This window comes from Chiloscyllium plagiosum, unplaced genomic scaffold, assembly GCF_037043375.1.
Source record: "Chiloscyllium plagiosum isolate Xiang-an unplaced genomic scaffold, Cpla_swu_hap1 HiC_scaffold_32, whole genome shotgun sequence".
Classification (NCBI taxonomy): Eukaryota; Metazoa; Chordata; class Chondrichthyes; order Orectolobiformes; family Hemiscylliidae; genus Chiloscyllium; species Chiloscyllium plagiosum.
Genome location: NW_028270170.1, coordinates 45,826,730 through 45,850,244, shown reverse-complemented (window position 1 = coordinate 45,850,244; position 23,515 = coordinate 45,826,730). Strand labels below are relative to the sequence as shown.

Sequence of the window (23,515 nt, the reverse complement as noted above, 5' to 3'; positions counted from 1 at the left end):
CAGCGCTGAGGGAGCGCCGCACTGTCGGAGGGGTCAGCGCTGAGGGAGCGCCGCACTGTCGGAGGGTCAGCGCTGAGGGAGCGCCGCACTGTCGGTGGGTCGGCGCTGAGGGAGCGCCGCACTGTCGGAGGGTCAGCGCTGAGGGAGCGCCGCACTGTCGGAGGGTCAGCGCTGAGGGAGCGCCGCACTGTCGGTGGGTCAGCGCTGAGGGAGCGCCGCACTGTCGGAGGGTCAGCGCTGAGGGAGCGCCGCACTGTCGGTGGGTCAGCGCTGAGGGAGCACTGCATTGTCGGTGGGTCGGCGCTGAGGGAGCGCCGCACTGTCGGTGGGTCGGCGCTGAGGGAGCGCCGCACTGTCGGTGGGTCGGCGCTGAGGGAGCGCCGCACTGTCGGAGGGGTCAGCGCTGAGGGAGCGCCGCACTGTCGGTGGGTCAGCGCTGAGGGAGCGCCGCACTGTCGGAGGGTCGGCGCTGAGGGAGCGCCGCACTGTCGGAGGGGTCAGCGCTGAGGGAGCGCCGCACTGTCGGAGGGTCAGCGCTGAGGGAGCGCCGCACTGTCGGTGGGTCGGCGCTGAGGGAGCGCCGCACTGTCGGAGGGGTCAGCGCTGAGGGAGCGCCGCACTGTCGGAGGGTCAGCGCTGAGGGAGCGCCGCACTGTCGGAGGGTCAGCGCTGAGGGAGCGCCGCACTGTCGGTGGGTCAGCGCTGAGGGAGCGCCGCACTGTCGGAGGGTCAGCGCTGAGGGAGCGCCGCACTGTCGGTGGGTCGGCGCTGAGGGAGCACTGCATTGTCGGTGGGTCGGCGCTGAGGGAGCGCCGCACTGTCGGTGGGTCGGCGCTGAGGGAGCGCCGCACTGTCGATGGGCCGGCGCTGAGGGAGCGCCGCACTGTCGGTGGGTCGGCGCTGAGGGAGCGCCGCACTGTCGGTGGGTCGGCGCTGAGGGAGCGCCGCACTGTCGGAGGGTCGGCGCTGAGGGAGCGCCGCACTGTCGGTGGGTCGGCGCTGAGGGAGCGCCGCACTGTCGGAGGGTCGGCGCTGAGGGAGCGCCGCACTGTCGGAGGGTCGGCGCTGAGGGAGCGCCGCACTGTCGGAGGGTCGGCGCTGAGGGAGCGCCGCACTGTCGGAGGGTCGGCGCTGAGGGAGCGCCGCACTGTCGGAGGGTCGGCGCTGAGGGAGCGCCGCACTGTCGGAGGGTCGGCGCTGAGGGAGCGCCGCACTGTCGGAGGGTCGGCGCTGAGGGAGCGCCGCACTGTCGGAGGGTCGGCGCTGAGGGAGCGCCGCACTGTCGGTGGGTCGGCGCTGAGGGAGCGCCGCACTGTCGGTGGGTCGGCGCTGAGGGAGCGCCGCACTGTCGGAGGCATGAGTACTAGTTACCGTGCCACCTCGGTTAGGGGTCAAATCGTATGATGGCTTTTAATGTGAGAGGATTTGAGTCCCGGGGCAGTGATGGTTTACTGTAGCTTACAGGGCTTTGTTGGGGCCACATCTGGAATATTGTATGTCGTTTTGGACTCCTTACCTAAGAGAGGATTTCTTGCCCAAAAGGGAGCTCATTTTATTGAATACTGCAGGTTGTATGAGGAAGCATTAGGTCTACCTGTCCTGTATTCACTGGTGTTTAAAAGAATGAGTGGTGTTCTCATTGAAAATTATAAAATTCTGACAAAGCTCGGCAGAATGGATGGAGGCATGTTGAATTCCTTTTTCGTTGTACTCTCGGGACATAGGGTAGGCCGTTTAGTACTGAGATGAGACATTTCTTCATTGAATGGTAAATCTGTGGAATTATCTACTACAAGGTTTGGGAGGCCAGGTCTTTTAATATTCTTATGAAAGAGAAATATATTTATTTATTTGTATTTATGAAAGGAATAGATTTCTTGACACTAAAGGTGTCAAGGGATATGGGGAAAGCATGGGAGTATGACATTGAGAGGATCAGTCAAAATCTTTTTGCATAGCTAAGCAAACTTGGAGGACTGAGCAATCCACTTTGCTTCTACTTTGTGTTTCTAAAACACTTAATTTGTCATTTACACCTGGTATGATCAAGTGATAGGGAGACATTTTTCTTTACCTTTTCTAAGTCTGTTGTAATATTAATGCACGTTTATGGGCCGCAGTCATGTGGTGGTAATGTCAGAACTGGGAAACTAGAATGTGGGAACATTCCAATTTTGGAAAAAAAATTGGAATCAAAAGTTAGCGGAAAGACAACCATACAATCATTGTCAGTAGTGATGGGGAAAAAAAAGTCTGTTCTCGCATTCTTCAACGAAGAATATCTGCCATCCTTGTCTGGTCAGGCCTACAGGTGACTCCAGGCTCTCAATGTGGTTGACTCTTATGTCTTCTGAACAATTAAGGATGGACAATAAATGCTGACATAGCCAGTGATACCCACATTCCATAAGCAAATAGTTTTTAAAAAAAGTTCTCTGGTCATTGTTTCCCTACAGTGGAAGCAGACCATTAGGCCCATCTGGTTAATAGAGCCCCTGAAAAACATCCCACCCAAACCCACTGCCCTACACTATGCACTTCCCATGGCTATTCCACATAGCTTGCACCTCCCTGGGAGCTACGGGCGATTTAGCATAGCCATCCACCTAACGTACACATCTTCAGACTGTGGCTGGAAACTGGAGCACCCAGAGGAGATCCCTGCAAACTCCACACAGACAGTTGATCAAGTGTGGAATCGAACTTGGGGCCCTACCACTGTTTCCCAAGTTAAGCATGGATGATCAGGTTATTCCTAAGAAAGTGCATTGTGGTATTCTGACAATTTTTACTTTTCCTGTGTATGAAGGCAAATTGGGAATGGTAATTGGTGTTTGCATTTTGTCCTGCTTCTTGTGGATTGATTATACCTGGAAGATGTTAACATTGTAGTTGTACTGGAACAACCTGGCTAACCCACCGTATACACTTGTGTACAAGATGAATTTTTTACATTACTTTTTAAAGTTAAATTTATGGGATTGACTATGGCTGCTCCTTTTTGAGGGGCTGAAAATCATGTGACAGTCCAAACTGCCATATCATTAGCAGAAGCCCAACTGATCTCTGAACAAATAAAGAAAAAAAACAAATTACAGTAATTGTAGGATAAAAACAATAGAAACTAAAATGAATTAGTAAACTAGGTTCGGTGGGGGGGGGGAAGGGGGTGGCAGGAGATGGGAACTTGAGCTTCAGATCAGCAGACTGAGTATGTAATGAACACTCATGTACAGCGTACAGAGACTGAGAGTAGGAATAGGCACTTGATAGGACAAAGGTGCAGTCAGGGTGATGGGTTGAAGTGGGTTTATTTTAATTCAACAAGTATCAGGAATAAGGGTGATGAACTCAGAGCATGGATCAATATTTGGAACTATGATGTTGTGGCCATCTTGCAGACTTGGATATCACATGGGCAAGAATGTTGGGTTGCATTCCCTTGGATGTTCCAGGGTTTAGATGTTTCAAAAGGAATAAGTGAGAGGAAGGAAAAGAAGTGGAGGAGTGACATTGCTAATCAGGGATAGTATCACAGCTGCGGGAAGAAGATCATTGAGGAGGATTTGTCTACAGAGTCAGTATGGGTGGAAGTCATAAACAGGAAAGGAGCAGTCACTTTTTTGGGAGTTTTCTACAGCCCCCCCCCCCCCCCCCCCCCCAACAGCAAAAGACAGGGAGGACAGATTAGGAGGCAGATTTTCGAAAGGTGCAGAAATAACAGGGTTGTTGTCATGGGTGACTTTAACTTCCCTAATACTGATTGGAACCTCCTTAATTCAGATAGTTTGGACAGAGCAGATTTTGTCAGATGATTCAGGAATCCTTCTGGGATGCAACATGTAGATTGGCCTCCCCTCTAGTCGGCCTTATGGATTTGGTGCTTGGCAACAAACCAGGCCTGGTGTCAGATCTCTCGGTGGGAGAGCATTTTGGTGATAGTGATCATAACTCTCTGACCTTTACTATACTCATGGAGAAGGGGAGAAGCAAAAGGCATGGGAACGAATTTAATTGGGGGAGGGGGAGTTACAATGCTATTAGGCAGGAACTGGGGTGCCTAAATTGGGAGCAGATAATCTCAGTGAAATGCACGACAGAAATGTGGAGGTTGTTTAGAAAGTACTTGGTGATAGTGCTGGACAGGTTTGTCCCACTGAGGCAGGGAAGGGATGGTAGGGTGAAAGAACCTTGGGGAACAAGGGATGTGGAACATCTAGTCAAGAGGAAGTAGAAAGCTTACTTAAGGTTGAGGAAGGATCAGACAGGGCTCTGGAGCATTACAAGGTAGCCAGGAAGGAACTGAGGAATAGACTGAGGAGAGGTAGAAAAGGGCATGAAAAAGTTTTAGCAGGTGGAATTAAGGAAAACCCAAGGCATTTTATATTTATGTGAGGAATTAGAGGGTGGCCAGAGTGAGGGTAGGGAAAATCAGGGATAGTGGAGGGAACTTGTGCCTAGAGTCGGAGGAAGTAGAGGAGGTCCTTAACAAATACTTTCTCAGTAGTGAATACTGAAGCAAGGGTGTTGACATTTCCGAGGATAGCGCAAAATAGACTGATATGCTTGAACCGGTTAATGTTAGGATGTGCTGAAATGTTTAAGAAACATAAAGATAGATAAATCCCCGGGGGTGGACAGGATATTCCCTGGGTTATACAGGAAGCAAGGGAAAAGATTGCTGCGCCCCTAGCGATGATCTTTGCTTCCTCACTGTCCACTTGAATAGTGCCCGATGATTGGAAGATGGCAAAGAAAGGCAATAGGGATAATACTGGGAATTACATACCAATTAGTGGTGGGCAAAGTATTGGAGAGGATTCTGAGAGACAGGATTTATGATTACTTGAAAAACCATAGTTTGATTAGAGATCGTCAGCATGGCGCAGGTCATGCCTCACATTGAATTATTTGAGGATATGACAAAATACGTTGATGAAGCTAAAGCAGAGGATGTGGTGCACATGGATTTTAGTAAGGCGTTTGATAAGGTTCTCCGTGGTAGGCTCATTCAGAAAGTGAGGGCGGCGCATGGGATACAGGAAAACCTGCCTGTCTGGATACAGAATTGGTTGGCCCATAGAATACAGAGGGTGGTGGTAGATGGAAAGTATTCAGCCTGAAGCTCAGTGACCAGTGGTGTTCCGCAGGGATTGGTTCTGACACCTTTGCTCTTTGTGAGTTTTGTAAATGACTTGGATAAGGAAGTGAAAGTGCGCGTTAGTAAACTTGCTGATGATACAAAGGTTGGTGGAGTGGTGGATATTGTAGAGGGCTGTTGAAGGTTGCAACGGGACATTGACAGAATGCAGAGCCTGGCTGAGAAATGGCAAATGGAGTTCAATCTGGAAGTCAAATTTGAATGCAGAAGACAGGGTTAAAGGCAGGATTATTGGCAGTGTGAGGGAAGAGAGGGATCTTGGGGTCCATCTCCATGTCCTCAAAGTTGCCACCCAAGTTGATAGGGTTGTTAAGAAGACATATGGTGTGTTGGCTTTCATTAGCAGAGGGATTGAATTTAAGAGCCGTGAGATTATGTTGCAGCTCTTTAGAACCCTGGTGAGACCACATTTGGAATATTGCATTCAGTTCAGTTTGTATTTTGCTCGCTTCGCTGGAAGGTTTGTTTTCAGACGTTTCATCATCATGCTAGGTAACATAATCAGTGAGTCTCTTGTGAAGTGCTGGTGTTCTGTCCTGCTTTTTATTTATGTTACTTGACCTGTTAAGATAGGAGATATCATTTCTGGTTCTCTTTCTAAGAGGTTGGTAAATGGGGTCCAAATCAACGTGTTTGTTGATTGGAGTTTTGGTTTCAAAATTGGACCCAATTTACTAACCTCTGAGAAAAAGAACTGGAAATGATATCCCCCATCTTAAGAGACATAATAGAAAGTGGGACAGAACTCACTGGAGCCTCACTTGATGTTACCTAGCATTGGCGAAATGTCTGAAAACAAACCTGCCAGCTTTGCAAGCAAACTTACAACCTGAACCTCAACCTGAGCTGCAACTCTTCTCAAAAATCGTAATTGTGATCAACTCTGGTTGTCTCATTACAGGAAACTTTAGAAAGGGTGCAGAGGAGATTTACCAGAATGCTGCCTGCACTGGAGGGCATGTCTTATGAAGAAAGGTTGAGGGAGCTTGGGCTTTTCTCATTGGAGTGAAGAAGGATGAGAGGTGACTTTATGAAGGTGTAGAAGATGTTGAGAAGCATAGATAGAGTGAATAGCCAGAGACTACCTCCCGTAGTGGAAATGTTTATCATGAGTGAGCATAATTTTAAGGTAATTGGTGGAAGTTGTAGGGAAGATGTCAGAGGGTGGTTGTTTTCACAGAGAGTGTTACGTATGTGGAATGCACAGCCTGCAGTAGTAGTAGAGTCAGATACATTAGGGACATTTAAGCGACTCTTGGATAGGCACATGGAGGATAGTACAATGAAGGGGATGTAGGTTAGTTTGATCTTAGAGTAAGCTAAAAGGGTGGCACAACATAAAGGGCCTATATAAACATAGAACATAGAAGAATACAGCGCAGTACAGGCCCTTTGGCCCTCGATGTTGCGCCGATCCAAGCCCACCTAACCTACACTAGCCCACTATCCTCCATATGCCTATCCAATGCCCGTTTAAATGCCCAGAAAGAGGGAGAGTCCACCACTGCTACTGGCAGGGCATTCCATGAACTCTCGACTCGCTGAGTAAAGAATCGACCCCTAACATCTGTCCTATACCTACCACCCCTTAATTTAAAGCTATGCCCCCTCGTAATAGCTGACTCCATACGTGGAAAAAGATTCTCAGTGTCGACCCTATCTAAACCCCTAATCATCTGGTACACCTCTATCAAGTCACCCCTAAACCTTCTTTTCTCCAATGAAAACAGCCCCAAGTGCCTCCGCCTTTCCTCATACGATCTTCCTATCATACCAGGCAACATCCTGGTAAACCTCCTGTGCACCCGTTCCAGTGCCTCCACATCCTTCCTATAGTATGGCAACCAAAACTGCACACAATACTCCAGATGCGGCCGCACCAGAGTCTTATACAACTGCAACATGATCTCAGGACTCCGGAACTCAATTCCTCTACCAATAAAAGCCAGTACGTCATATGCCTTCTTCACCGCACTATTTACCTGGGTGGCAACTTTCAGAGATCTGTGTACCTGGACACCAAGATCCCTCTGCTCATCCACAAACGTTTATTTATACATACAAAAAGTAAAGTCGAAATATAAAACTGCTTTAAATCACAATTACATGGTACATATTAAATTAACCATTTCAAATACGAAGGTTCATTGAAATCATGCAACATCACACTGGGCGGCATGGTGGCACAGTGGTTAGCACTGCTGCCTCACAGCGCCAGAGACCTGGGTTCAATTCCCACCTGGGTTCATTTCCCACCTCAGGCAACTGTCTGTGTGGAATTTGCACATTCTCCCTGTGTCTGCGTGGGTTTCCTCCCACAGTCCAAAAATGTGCAGGCTAGGTGAATTGGCCATGCTAAATTTCCCGTAGTGTTAGGTGAAGGGGTAAATGTAGGGGAATGGGTCTTGGGTTGCTCTTCAGAGGGTTCGTGTGGATTTGTTGGGCTGAAGGACCTGTTTCCACACTGTAAGTAATCTAATCTAATCTCAACGTCTTCAGCACTGAATAGAGCTTCATATTCATCAGGATGAATGATATCATTACATGGATCCTCTTCTTCACTGTCTGTGGTTAGCAGCAGCACATCATCTGCTTCTTCTATGTCATCCCATAGATAATCATCCTATCTACTGCCCGACACGTTCTAAATTCCCAATTTCTTAAATGATTTGAAAGTAGAGTCAGCTTTTATTTCCTCCCATGAATCAGTGATCCATTCACAGATCAGTTGCAGCGATGGAGCCCACATACTGCTCCTTTCGTGTATGTTTTTTTTTCTCCATCACGCACCCAGTTAATCTACGTCTTTCTTATAACCTGGATATAGGTTTGCCCACTGAGCTGGAAGGTTTGTTTTCAGACATTTCATCACCTCACTAGGTAACATCATCAGAGAGCCTCTGGATGAAGCACTGGTGGTGTAGCCCGCTTTCTATTTGTGAGTTTAGGTTCCCGTGTGTTGGTGATGTCATTTCCTGTAGTGATGTAATTTCCTATTTTTTTCTCAGGGGGTGGTAAATGGGATCCAAGTCTCAATGCGCTTATTGATAGAGTTCTTGGTTGGAATGCCATGCTTGTAAGAATTCTTATCCGTGTCTCTGTTTGGCTTGTCCGAGGATGGATATGTTGGCCCAGTTGAAGTGGTGTCCTTCCTCATCCCCACTCTCGCTAGTATCCTTACATATGGATGAGGAAGGGCACCACTTCGACTGGGACAATACACCCATCCGAGGACAAGCCAAACAGGAGATGGACCTGCAGATACCAATCCGTATTTGCTCAGAAAACAGCAATGATTCTCAATGACTATTGGCTCTGGACGACTTTGTGATATCTTGAGGACAGAAGCTGTCCTTTGTCTAAATGTAAGATAAATTTTCTCTTAAAGTGGTATAAAAGTAGGTGTATTCTCGAACATTCCTTCAGATTCAGAATTCTCCCCTTACAAACATCAATGCAATTTCTGGAAAACTTGCAGCGTTTGGCACATTGGCAAGAAACAGTTAAGGAGTTTAGTTATTAAGTTGTAGTTGAATTTCCATATTTGAGCAGGTTCATCTGATACATCTGGAGCATTAGATGTAGGAGCAGGGATTATGTCATTTGGCCCGTTATTCAAACACTGCTGATAAAATGTCCAGATTACAGAGGAGGAAGTGCTGGATGTTTTGAAACAGTTAAAGGTGGATAAATCCCCAGGGCCTGATCAGGTGTACCTGAGAACTCTGTGGGAAGCTAGAGAAGTGATTGCTGGGCCTCTTGCTGAGATATTTGTATCATCGATAGTCACAGGTGAGGTGCCGGAAGACTGGAGGTTGGCAAACATGGTGCCACTGTTTAAGAAGGGCGGTAAAGACAAGCCAGGGAACTATAGACCGGTGAGCCTGACCTCAAGTGGTGGGCAAGTTGTTGGAGAGAATCCTGAGGGACAGAATGTACATGTATTTGGAAAGGCAAGGACTGATTAGGGATAGTCAACATGGCTTTGTATGTGGGAAATCATGTCTCACAAACTTGATTGAGTTTTTTGAAGAAGTAGAAAAGAAGATTGAGGGCAGAGCAGTAGATGTGACCTATATGGACTTCAGTAAGGCGTTCGACAAGGTTCCCCATGGGAGACTGATTAGCGAGGTTAGATCTCCTGGAATACAGGGAGAACTAGCCATTGGTACAGAACTGGCTCAAAGGTAGAAGACAGGGTGGTGGTGGAGGGTTGTTTTTCAGACTGGAGGCCTGTGACCATTGGAGTGCCACAAGGATCAGTGCTGGATCCTTTACTTTTTGTCATTTACATAAATGATTTGGATGCGAGCATAAGAGGTACAGTTAGTAAGTTTGCAGATGACACCAAAATTGGAGGTGTAATGAACAGCGAAGAGGGTTACCTCAGATTACAACAGGATCTGGACCAGATGGGCCAATGGGCTGAGAAGTGGCAGATGGAATTTAATTCAGATAACTGCGAGGTGCTGCATTTTGGTAAAGGAAATCTGAGCAGGACTTATACACTTAATGGGGTAAGGTCCTAGGGAGTGTTGCTGAACAAAGAGACCTTGGAGTGCAGGTTCATAGCTCCTTGAAAGTGGAGTCACAGGTAGATAGGATAGTGAAGAAGGCGTTTGGTATGCTTTCCTTTATCAGTCAGAGTATTGAGTACAGGAGTTGGGAGGTCATGTTGCGGCTGTACAGGACATTGGTTAGGCCAATGTTGGAATATTGAGTGCAATTCTGGTCTCCTTCCTATCGGAAAGATGTTGTGAAACCTGAAAGGGTTCAGAAAAGATTTACATGGATGTTGCCAGGGTTGGAGAATTTGAGCGATAGGGAGAGGCTGAACAGGCTGGAGCTGTTTTCCCTGGAGTGGCTGAGGGGTGACCTTATAGAGGTTTACAAATTTGAGGGGCACGCATAGGATAAATAGACCAAGTCTTTTCCCTGGGGTCAGGGAGTCCAGAACTAGAGGGCATAGGTTTATGGTGAGAGGGGAAAGATATAAGAGAGACCTAAGGGGCCACGTTTTCATGCAGAGGGTGTTATGTGTATGGAGTGAGCTGCCAGAGGATGTGGTGGAGGCTGTTACAATTGCAACATTTAAGAGGCATTTGGATGGATATATGAATAGGAAGGGCAAGGAGGGATATGGGCTGGGTGCTGACAGGTGGGACTAGATTGGGTTGGGATATCTGGTCGGCATGGCATATCTGGTTGGACCGAAGGGTCTGCTTCCATGCTGTACGTCTCTATGACTCTAAGTGTCTCAACCGCATTTTCCCGCTTTCTCCCCGTTAACTTTGATCTCCTTGCCAATGAAGAATTTAGCTATCTCTATTTTAAATATAATCCATGACCTATCCTCCACAGCCGAGCAATTAATTCCACAGATTCGTCACACTCTTCATGAAGCAGTTCCTTCTTAGCTCCGTTCTAAACGGTCTTCTCTTTACTTGAAGGCTGTGCCCTCGGGTCCTCATCTTTTCTGCCAATGGACGCATCTTTCCAACATCCACTCAGTCCAGGCCATTCAGTATTCTGTAAGATTTGTGGGCAGCACGGTGGCACAGTGGTTAGCACTGCTGCCTCACAGTGCCTGAGACCCGGGTTCAGCGTGGGTTTCCTCCCACAGTCCAAAGATGTGCAGATCGGGTGAATTGGCATGCTAAATTGCCCGTAGTGTTAGGTAAGGGGTAAATGTAGGGGTGTGGGTGGGTTGAGCTTCGGCAGGTCGGTGTGGACTTGTTGGGCTGAAGGGCCTGTTTCCACACTGTGATTAGATTAGATTAGATTACATTAATCAGATCCCCCTCCACCAACCTCATCCTTCGAAAGTGCAAGTGTAGTTCCAGAATGAGGTAGGTCTTGATCCCAGGCCTCTGGGCTCCAAGGTAGGGGCACTGCCATTGCACCACAAGATCTTGACTTTTCCTGATGTTGCCCTGTATGATGGGCCACAGCCTCAATCAGGAAACTGTAATGGCTGACAGAATTCGGGATTGATGATTTCAAATTCAACACGAGACCATACCACCACAGCAGCCAGTTTATTTTGGTGCTGGGAACCTTTGATTGATGTTGTGCAAGGAAGTCATGTATTCATCATGTTGGGAGGAGGATATGCCGATTCCTGTGGTCCATTCCCTAATGGGGTACTCTTGAAATGTGGAATGTCAGAACTTTGACAGAAGGGAGATATTTTTGAATTAAACCACATCTTTGCAACATCTTGTTTTTCTTTTATATTTATAAGCTTTCTTCATCGTTGGTTTAATGCATGCAACAAAAATTACATTTTTGTGTTTTGGCCTATTATTTGTAAAACAAGTAGTTGTGGTGTGATGTTGGTGTGCAGTTTCTGTTTCTGACCTGTTTTTAGCCTTTTGTTAATAAAACATTATGAAAAGACAGATATTTCATCCAGTTTAATGAGAAACAGAACAGGCCCACTACTCATGACTGACACCAAAATCACCATTTTAAGCATTCGCTGCTTGAGCTACTTGTGTGTTGTGGTAACAACGTGACCATTTACAAGATGCACTGCAACAAATAAGTAATGTATAGAGAAAGTTTAGCTTTGTAGATGATGGACAGGTATTGAGGAGTCAAGATATGTTATTCACCACAAAGTGCCCAGTCTCTGACCTCCTGTTGTAGACACAGGTTTTATATTTATATTTTAATTCATTTTATGGTCATTGCTATATCCAACTGCTTTGATGGCATGGGGATTCAGCACTAGTTACATTCTCTTTTGTTCGACTTGCTTTAATTTCTTTGAGGAGCATATTTTGAAAGACCCCAGGGAGCAGATTAAATTGGAGTTGCTATTGGATACGGTATAGTTAGCACTGCTGCCTCTCCATTCCAGGGACCTGGGTTCGAATCCACCTTTGGCGACGTCTTTGTGGAGTTTGCACATTAGCTCCATGACTGCCTGAGTTTCCTCTGGGTGCTCCGGTTTCCTGCCACAGTCCAAAGATGTGCAGGTTAGGTAGATTGGCCATGCTAGATTGCTCACAGTGTTTAGGGTTTGCAGGCCAGTTGGATTCGCCCTGGGAAATGCAGGGTCACATGGGTAGGGTAGAGATGTGGCTCAAGATGGGATGCTGTTCAGAGCATTGGTGTGGACTTGATGTGTCTCCAGAATTCTTTGGCCCAAGGGCTTCTGCTTTGGGGTCATTATATATATTCAAGGCTGAGTTAAATGTTTCATCAAAGGGAAGCAAAGGTAACAGGGAAAAGATAGCAAAGTGGAGTTGAGGATTATTGGATCAACCTTGATCTCATTTGGAGTCATCGAGATGTACAGCATGGAAACAGACCCTTCGGTCCAACTCCATGCTGACCATTAATCTTGTTTCATATGCCAGCACTTAGCCGTATCCCTTTAAACATTGCCTATTCATGTACCCATCCAAATGCCTTTGTTATAATTGTACCAGCCTCCACCACTTCCTCTGGAGGTTCATTCCATACACACACCACTCTTTGCTTGAAAAATTGCCCCTTAGGTCCCTTTTAAAACTTTCCCCCAGAACATAGAACTTTTCAGCACAATACAGGCCCTTTGACCCTCAATGTTGTGCCGACCTGTGGAACCAATCTGAAGCCCATCTATCCTACTCTATTCCATTTTCATCCGTGTGTTTATCCAGTGACCATTTAAATGCCTTTAAAGTTGGCGAGTCTACTACTGTTGCAGGCAGTGCGTTCCATATCCATAAAGAATCTGAATAAAGAAACTAACTCTGAGATTGGGCGGCACGGTGGCACAGTGGTTAGCACTGCTGCCTCACAGCACCAGAGACTCGGGTTCAATTCCCGCCTCAGGCGACTGACTGTGTGGAGTTTGCACGTTCTCCCCATGTCTGCGTGGGTTTCCTCCGGGTGCTCCGGTTTCCTCCCACAGTCCAAAGATGTGCAGGTCAGGTGAATTGGCCTTGCTAAATTGCCCGTAGTGTTAGGTGAAGGGGTAAATGTAGGAGAATGGGTCTGGGTTGCACTTCGGCAGATTGGTGTGGACTTGTTGGCCCGAAGGGCCTGTTTCCACACTGGAAGTAATCTAATCTGTCTGACATCACCCTTCAGTTTAAAGCTATGTCCCCTCGTGCTAACTATCACCATCCGAGGAAAAAGGCTCTCACTGTCCACGTTATCTAGTCCTCTGATTACCTTGTCTCAATTAAGTCACCTCTCAACCTTTCTCTCTGTAACAAAAACAGTCTCGGGACACACAGCCTTTCCTCTGTACCAGGTAACATCCTAGTAAATCTCATTGGAACCCTTTCCAAAGCTTCCTTTAATGCTGAACTATACACAATACTCCAATAGTGGCCACATCACAGTTTTGTACAGCTGCAACATGACCTCGTGGCTCCAAAACTCAATTCCTCCACTAATAAAAGCTAACACACCGTATGCCGCTTTAACAACCCTAACAAGCTGGGTGGCAACTTCCAGGGATCTATGTACGTGGATATAGAGATATTAGATTAGATTAGATTACTTTACAGTGTGGAAACAGGCCCTTCGGCCCAACAAGTCCACACCGACTCGCCGAAGCGTAACCCACCCATACCCCGACATTTACCCCTTACCTAACACTACGGGGAATTTAGCATGGCCAATTCACCTGACCTGCACATCTTTGGACTGTGGGAGGAAACCGGAGCACCCGGAGGAAACCCACGCAGACACAGGGAGAACGTGCAAACTCCACACAGTCAGTCGCCTGAGGCGAGAATTGAACCCGGGTCTCTGGCGCTGCGAGGCAGCAGTGCTAACCACTGTGCCACCGTGCCACCCATCTCTGCTCATCTGCACGACCTCGAGTCTTACCATTACTTACCATTAATTACTTACCATAAGCCCATTACTTTGCATTCCTGTTGCTCCATCCAAAGTGAATCACTTTATACTTGTCCGCATTCAACTCCATTTTCAGCCTCTCAGCCCAGCTCTGCAGCTTCTCAATGTCTCTCTGTAATCTGCAACATCCTTCATCTCTGTCCACAATGCAATGACAGATACTTGTGGTACACCGCTAGTAACTGAACTCCAGGATGAACATTTCCCATCAACCACCACCCTTGTTGTCTTGCAGCTAGCCAATTTCTTCTCCAAACTGCTAATCTCGTGCCTCTGTATTTTATTCAATAGCCTACCGTGGGAATCCATATCAAGTGCCTTACTGAAATCCATATACACCACACCAACCACTTTACCTTCATCCACCTGTTTGGTCACTATCTCAAAGAACTCAATTAGTGACACATGAGCTAACCTCACAAAACCATGTTGACGATCCCTAATGAACTTCTTCCTTTCTAGATGATGATAAATCCTAAATCTGATAACCTTTTCCATCACTTTATCCACAACCAAAGTAAGGCTCACTAGTCTATAATTACCAGGGTTGTCTCTATTCCCCTTCTTGAACAAAGGGACAAAATTTGCTATCCTCCAGTCTTCTGGCATTATTCCTGTGGACAATTACGACATAAAGGTCAAAGCCAAAGGCTCGGAAATCTCCTCCCTGGCTTCCCAGAGAATACTAGGATAAATCCCATCCAGCCCAGGGGAGTTATCTGTTTTCACACTTTCCAGAATTACTAACATAGAACAGTACAGTACAGGCCCTTCAGCCCATGATGTTGTGTCGACCACTGATCCTCATGTATGCACCCTCACATTTCTGTGACCATATGCATGTCCAGTAGTCTCTGAAATGTCCCCAATGACCTTGCTTCCACAACTGCTGTTGGCAACGCATTCCATGCTCTCTCAACACTCTGTGTAAAGAACCCACCTCTGACATCCATTCTATACTTTTCTCCAACCAGCTTAAAACTATGACCCCTTGTGTTAGTCATTTCTGCCCTGGGAAATAGTCTCTGGCTATCGACTCTATCTATGCCTCTCATTACCTTGTATACCTCATTTAGGTCCCGTCTCCTCCTCCTTTTCTCCAATGAAAAAAGTCCGAGCTCAGTCAACCTCTCTTCATAAGATAAGCCCTCCAGCCCAGGCAGCATCCTGGTAAACCTGCTCTGAACCCTCTCTAAAGCATCCACACCTTTCCTATAATAGGGCGACCAGATCTGGATACAGTAATCCAAGTGCGGTCTAACCAAAGTTATATAGAGCTGCAATAAGACCTCTCAACTCTTAAACTCAATATCTCTGTGAATGAAGGTCAAAACACCATATGCTTTCTTCACAACCCTGTCCACTTGGGTGGCCATTTTAAGGGATCTATGTACCTGTACACCTGTTCTTTCACACTGCCAAGAATCCTATCCTTAATCCTGTACTCAGCTTTCAAATTCGACCTTCCAAAATGCATCACCTCGCATTTATCCAGGTTGAACTCCATCTGCCACCTCTCAGCCCATCTCTGCATCCTGTCAATGTCCCGCTGCAGCCTGCAACAGCCCTCTATGCTGTCAACGACACCTCCAATCTTTGTGTCGTCTGCAAACTTACTGACCCATCCTTCAATCCCCTCATCCAAGTCATTAATAAAAATTACAAACAGTAGAGGCTCAAGAACAGAGCCCTGTGAAACACCACTCACACAGACTTCCAGGCAAAATATTTTCCATCTACTACCACTCGCTGTCTTCTGTTGGCCAGCCAATTCTGTATCCAGGCAGCTAAGTTCCCCTGTGTCCTATTCCTCCTGACCTTCTGAATGAGCCTACCATGGGGAACCTTATCAAATCCCTTGCTGAAGTCCATATACACCACATCCACAGCTCGACCCTCATCAACATTTCTAGTCACATCCTCAAAGAACTCGATAAGGTTTGTGAGGTATGACCTGCCCCTCACAAAGCCGTGTTGACTGCATTTAATCAAGCCATGCTCTTCCAGATGGTCATAAATCCTATCCCTCAGAATCCTTTCTAACACCTTGCAGATGACAAACGTGAGACTGACTGGTCTGTAATTGCCGGGGATTGCCCTATTTCCTTTCTTGAAGAGAGAAATTACATTTGCCTCTCTCCAGTCCTCAGGTACGACTCCAGTGGAGAGCGAGGATGCAAAGATCTTCGCAAATGGGGAAGCAATTGCATTTCTCGTTTCCCAAAGCAGCTGAGGACAAATCTGGTCCGGGCCTGGCGACTTGTCAATCTTAATGTTTGACAAAATTTTCAGCACATTAGCTTCCTCTATCTCTATCCATTTCAGCATGCACACCTGCTCTTCAAAGGTTTCATTCACTACAAAGTTCGTTTCCTTCGTAAAGACAGAAACAAAAAAACTCACTTAGGGCTTCCCCTACCTCCTCCTACTCCACACACAAATTCCCTATGCTATCTCTGATTGGCCCTACTCTTTCTTTGACCATTCTCTTATTCCTCACATAAGTGTAAAATGCCTTTGTATTCTCCCTAATCCGTTCTTCCAAGCCTTTCTCGTGCCCCCTCCTGGCTCTCTTCAGACCATTTTTGAGTTCCTTCCTCGCCTGCCTGTAATCCTCTAGAGCTGGGCTTGACCCTAGCTTCCTCCACCTTATGTAAGCTACCTTTTCCCTTTTGATGAGAAGCTCCACCGCTCTCGTCATCCAAGGTTCCTTTATCTTACCACTTCTTGCCTGTCTCAGAGAGACATATTTATTCATCACTTGCAACAAATGTTCCTTAAACAGTCTCCACATGTCTATAGTGCCTTTACCATGGAACAATTGCTCCCAATCCATGCTTCCTAACTCATGTCTAATCGCATCATAGTTTCCTCTTCCCCAATTAAATATCCTCCCATTTTGCCTAATCCTCTCCTTCTCCATAGCTATGTAGAATGTGAGGCAGTTGAGGTCACTATCACCAAAATGCTCTCCCACCACAAGATCTGATACCTGCCCCGGCTCGTTTCCGAGCACCAATGGCCTCTCCCCTCGTTGGCCTGTCAACGTACTGAGTTAGGAAAACCTCCTGAACACACCTTACAAAAACAGCTCCATTCAAATCTTCTGCTCGAAGTAGTAGGTTCCAATCAATATTGGGAAAGTTAAAGTCACCCATTACAACAACGTGGTCGGGAAGGTAAGTTATTGATATTTGAGTGGGTGTGTTCTAGACCCCAGTCCCTACAAAGTAGGGCCTCCCTCCCATCCTCTTCCTCTAACCTAACTTTAAAGTCCACAGGTAAGCTACTCAGTGTTCTTGTTTTGGAGACTAAGTGTAGAGTAATGGCAGCGCAGGCAGTGGAATGTTCCTCCTGCAGGATGTTTGAGGTAGGGGTGACCACCGATGCTCCTGCCGACTTCATCTGCAGGAAATGCAGTCAGCTCCTGCTCCTCACAGAACGCGTTAGGGAACTGGAGCTGGAGTTGGATGAGCTGAGGATTATTCGAGAGGCTGAGAGGGAGATAGATAGAAGCTACAGTGACATAGTTATGCCAGAGAACAGAGGTAGCTGGGTAACAGTTAGAAGTGGAAAGGGAGGAAGCAGGCAGTGCAGGGGTCCCCTGTGGTCGTTCCCCTCAACAATAAGTATACCGCTTTGGATACTGTTGGTGGGGGGGGAAGGCCTAGCAGGGGTAAGCTGCAATGACCAGGTCTCTGGCACGAGGTCCGGCTCTGAGGCTCAGAAGGGAAAGGGGGAGAGGAGGAAAGCACTAGTTATAGGAGACTCTATAGTTAGAGGGACGGACAGGCTGTTCTGTGGACATGGGCGAGACTCTCGGATGGTTTGTTGCCTCCCGGGTGCCAGGGTTCGAGACGTCTCGGACCGTGTCTTCAGGATCCTTAAGGGGGAGGGTGTGCAGCCAGAAGTCATGGTGCATGTTGGCACCAACGACATAGGTAGGAAGAGGGGTGGGGAGGTCATTCAGGAGCTCAGGGAGTTAGGCTGGAAGCTAAAAGCTATGACGGACAGAGTCGTCATCTCTGGGTTGTTGCCGGTGCCACGTGACAGTGAGGCAAGGAATAGGGAGAGAGTGCAGTTGAACACGTGGCTGCAAGGATGGTGTAGGAGGGAGGGTTTCAGGTATTTGGACAATTGAACTGCATTCTGGGGAAGGTGGGACCTGTACAAGCAGGACAGGTTGCACCTGAACCAGAAGGGCACCAATATCCTGGGAGGTAGGTTTGCTAGCACTCTTCGGGGGGGGGGGGGTTTAAACTAATTTGGCAGGGGGATGGGATCCGGACTTGTAGTCCAGCAAGTAGGCTAGCTGTTTGTCAGGATGTCCAACAGTAGGGAGGCTGTGGAGAAGGTAGCACTGACAGGGAATACTTGCGGACACAGGGATGGGTTCAAGTGCGTATACTTCAACGCAAGGAGTATCAGAAATAAGGCGTGGATCAGTACCTGGGACTACGATGTTGTGGCCATCACAGAAATGTGGATAGAAGAGGGACAGGAATGGTTGTTGAAGGTTCCTGGTTACAGGTGTTTCAGTAAGATTAGGGAGGGTGGCGTTGCTAATTAGAAATGGTATAGCGGCAGCAGAAAGGCAGTTCGAGGGGGATCTGCCTTTGGAGGTAGTATGGGCTGAAGTCAGAAATAGGAAAGGAGCAGTCACCTTGTTGGGTGTTTACTATAGGCCCCCCAATAGCAGCAGAGATGTGGAGAAACAGATTGGGAAACAAATTTTGGAAAGGTGCAGAAGCCACAGGATAGTAGTCATGGGCAATTTCAATTTCCCAAATATTGATTGGAAGCACTTTAGATCAAGTAGATTGGATGGGGCGGTGTTTGTGCAGTGTGTCCAGGAAGCTTTTCTAACTCAGTATGTAGATTGAGGGGAGGCCATATTGGATTTGGTACTTGGTAAAGAACCGGGACAAGTGATGGGCTTGTTAGTGGGTGAACATTTTGGTGATGGTGACCACAATTCTGTGACTTTCACCTTGGTTATGGAGAGAGATAGGTGCATGCAACAGGGTAAGTTTTACAATTGGGGGAAGGGTAAATATGATGCTGCAAGACAGAATCTGAGCGCATAAGTTGGGAGAATAGGCTGTCATGGAAGGATGTCGTGGAAATGTGGAACTTTTTCAAGGAACAGATACGACGTGTCCTTGATATGTATGTACCTGTCAGGCAGGAAAGAGATGGTCGTGTGAGGGAACCTTGGTTGATGAGGGAGGTTGAATGTCTTGTAAAGAGGAAGGAGGCGGCTTACATAAGGTTGAGGAAACAAGGTTCAGACAGAGCGTTGGAGGGATACAGGATAGCCAGGAGGGAGCTGAAGAAAGGGATTAGGAGAGCTAAGAGAGGACATGGAAAAATCTTTGGCGGATAGGATCAAGGATAACCCCAAGGCCTTTTATGCATATGTGAGAAACATGAGAATGACGAGAACGAGGGTAGGTCCGATCAAGGACAGTAGTGGGAGACTGTGTATTGAGTCGAAAGAGATAGGAGAGGTCTTGAATGAGTACTTTTCTTCAGTATTTACAAACGAGAGGGACCGTATTGTTGAAGAGGAGTGTGAGAAACGGACTGGTAAGCTAGAAGAGATACTTGTTAGGAAGGAAGATGTGTTGGGCATTTTGAACAACTTGAGGATAGACAAGTTCCCCGGGCCTGATGGGATAGATCCTAGGATTATGTGGGAAGCAAGAGAGGAAATTGCAGAGCCGTTGGCAATGATCTTTTCGTCTTCACTGTCAACGGGGGTGGTGCCAGGGGACTGGAGAGTGGCGAATGTTGTGCCCCTGTTCAAAAAAGGGAATAGGGATAACCCCAGGAATTACAGGCCAGTTAGTCTGTCTTCAGTGGTAGGCAAAGTAATGGAAAGGGTACTGAGGGATAGGATTTATGAGTATCTGGAAAGACACTGCTTGATTAGGGACAGACAGTATGGATTTGTGAAGGGTAGGCTTGCCTTACAAGTCTTATTGAATTCTTTGAGGAGGTGACCAAGGATGTGGATGAGGGTAGAGCAGTGGATGTAGTGTACATGGATTTTAGTAAGGCATTTGATAAGGTTCCCCATGGTAGGCTTATGCGGAAAGTCAGGAGGCATGGGATAGAGGGAAGTTTGGCCAGTTGGATAGAAAACTGGCTAACCGGTTGAAGTCAGAGAGTGGTGGTAAATGGTAAATATTCAGCCTGGAGCCCAGTTACAAGTGGAGTTCCGCAGGGATCAGTTCTGGGTCCTCTGCTGTTTGTAATTTTTATTAATGACTTGGAAGAGGGAGTGAAAGAGTGGGTCAGTAAATTTGCAGATGATACGAAGATTGGTGGAGTTGTGGATAGTGAGGAGGGCTGTTGTCAGCTGCAAAGAGATTTAGATGTGATGCAGAGCTGGGCTGAGGAGTGGCAGATGGAGTTCAACCCTGTCAAGTGTGAGGTTGTCCATTTTGGAAGGACAAATAAGAATGCGGAATACAGGGTTAACGGTAGGGTTCTTAGTAAGGTGGAGGAGCAGAGGGATCTTGGGGGTCTATGTTCATAGATCTTTGAAAGTTGCCACTCAGGTGGATAGAGCTTGTAAGAAGGGCTATGGTGTGTTAGCTTTCATTAGCAGAGGGATTGAATTCAAGAGTCGTGAAGTGATGTTGCAGCTGTCCAAGACTTTGGTTAGGCCACATTTGGAGTACTGTGTGCAGTTCTGGTCGCTTCACTTTAGGAAAGATGTGGAAGCTTTGGAGAGGGTGCAGAGAAGATTTACCAGGCTGTTGCCTGGAATGGAGAATAGGTCGTATGAGGATAGGTTGAGAGTGCGAGGCCTTTTCTCATTGGAACGGCGAAGGATGAGGGGTGACTTGATAGAGGTTGATAAGATGATCAGAGGAATAGATAGAGTAGGCAGTCAGAAACTTTTCCCCCGGGTACAACAAAGTGTTACAAGGGGACATAAATTTAAGGTGAAGGGTGGAAGGTATAGTGGGGATGTCAGGGGTAGGTTCTTTACCCAGAGAGTGGTGGGGGCATGGAATGCGCTGCCTGTGGGAGTGGCAGAGCAGAATCATTGGTGACCTTTAAGCGGCAATTGGATAGGTACATGGATAGGTGCTTAAGCTAGGACAAATGTTCGGCACAACATCATGGGCCGAAGGGCCTATTCTGTGCTGTATTGTTCTATGTTCTAACCCTACTACGTCCACACTTTTCCAAAATCTGCAGACCTATGCTTTCTTCCATCTCCCTGCTGCTATTGGGGGGCCTGTAGTCAACCCCTAACGAGGTGACTGCTCCCTTGCTGTTCCTAATTTCCACCCATACTGACTCGGTAGGCATAACTTCCTTGACAATGGAATCTTCTGTAGCTGTGATACCCTCTCTGATTAGTAGTGCTACACTCCCTCTTCTTTTTCCCCCCTCCCTATTCTTTTTCAATACTCTAAACCCTGGAACATCCAGCAACCATTCCTGCCCCTGAGAAACCCATGTCTCTGTTATGGCCACAACATCATAGCACCAGGTACTGATCCATGTTCTATGTTCATCACTTTTATTCCTGATACTCCTTGCGTTAAAGCAAACACACTTTAACTGATCCCTTGGTTCCTTCCCAGGAAAATCCTTTCCACTAGCTGGTCTACCTCTTGCTATTGCCTCATCTGCATCAACTCTCACCTCCGGTATGCAGCTCAGGTTCCCACCCCCGCCTTCTCCTTGCTAACATCAATCCCGTCTGATCTAATAGCCTGTATCTCAGTATTTTCCTCAACAACATTGTCTTTTTTCAGCGTGAATACTGACAAAAAATATTCATTTAGCACTTCCTCTATCTCCTCTGACTTCACGCACAACTTCCCACTACTATCCTTGATTGGCCCTAACCTTTCTCTAGTCATTCTTTTATTCCTGATATAATGATAGAAAACTTTAGGTTTTCCTTGATCCTATCTGCCAACGACTTCTCATGCCCCGTCCTGGCTCTCCTTACTGCTCTCTGTAGGTCATTCCTGGCTAACTTGTAACTCTCGAGCCCTAACTGAGCCTTCACGTCTCATCCTAACTTATGCTGCCTTCTTCCTCTTGAAAAGAGATTCAACTTCTTTAGTAAACCACGGCTCTATCGCTTGACCACTTCCTTCCTGCCTGACAGTTACATAGTTATCAAGGACACACAGTAGCTATTCCTTGAATAAGCTCCATATTTCAATTGTGCCCATCACCTGCAGTTTCCTTCCCATTCAATGCATCTTAATTCAATTGCATCATAACTGCCTTTTCCCCAGCAATAACTCTTGCCCTGTGTTATATATGTATCCCTTTCCATCGCTAAAGTAAACATAACCAAATGTCGTCATTATTACCAAGGTGTTCACTTACCTCCAAATCTAACACCTAGCCAGTTTCATTACCCAGTACCAAATCCAAATGGCCTTACCCCTTGTTGGCTTGTCCACGTACTGTGTCAGGACACCATCCTGCATATATTGGACAAAAACTGACCAATGTAAAGAATTCAAACTGTAGTATTTCCAGTCAATATTTGGAAAATTAAAAACCCCATAACAACTACCGTGTTACTCTCGCTCCTATCCAGAATTATCTTTGCTATCCTTTCCTGTTTTATCTCTGGAACTATTTGGAGGCCTATAGAAAACTTCCAACAGGGTGACCTCTCCTTTCCTATTTCTAACCTCAGCCTGTACTACCTCAGTAGATGAGTCCTTATCAAATGTCCTTTCTGTAATACTGTCCTTGACTAACACTTCCACATCTCCTCCTCCTTTTACCATCTTCTCTGTTTTTACTGAAACATCTAAATCCAGGAATTTGCAGCAACCGCTCGTGTCCCTGCTCTGTCTATATCTCCAAAATGGCCACGACATCGAAATCCCAGGTACCAAACCATGCTGCAAATTCACCCACCTTATTCTAGATGCCCCTGGCATTGAAATAGGTACACTTCAAACCACCTTCCTGCTTGCCAGCGATCTTGAAACCATATTTCTGATCTCATTACTCTCAATTGGACACTGGAACTACAATTTAGGTTCCCATCCCCCTACTGAATTAGTTTAAACTCCTCTGTCTCCCTATTCCTCGCCTTGCCAGTATGTGGCACAGGCAACAAACCAGAGATAACAACTGTTTGTTTTAGCTCCAAGCTTCCACCCTAGCTTCCTGAATTTCTGCCTTAAATTCCCATCCCTTTTCCTACCTATGTCGTTAGTGCCTACGTGGACCATGACTTGGGGCTGCTTGCCCTCCCCCTCAAGGATCCCGAAAGCACTATCCACGAGACCATGAACCCTGGCACCTGGGAGGTAATGCACCAACCATGGGTCTCTCTTGTTCCCACAGAACCTCCTATCTGACCCCCTAACTATGGAGTCCCCAATGAGTGAGACTCTGCTCATCTCCCCCTCCCCTTCTGAGTAACAGGGACTGACTGTGCTGGAGACCTGTACCCCTTGGCTTACATCTGGTAAGTACCCCCCT

At 46.9% G+C, this 23,515-nt stretch overlaps 1 protein-coding gene across 4 annotated transcripts in view; it reads left to right on the top strand.

Annotated features, from left to right (window-relative positions):
• Nucleotides 1-23,515, top strand: part of strada (STE20 related adaptor alpha) — a 139,655-nt gene that overhangs the window by 914 nt on the left and 115,226 nt on the right. The gene's annotated exons all lie outside the window — the stretch shown is intronic.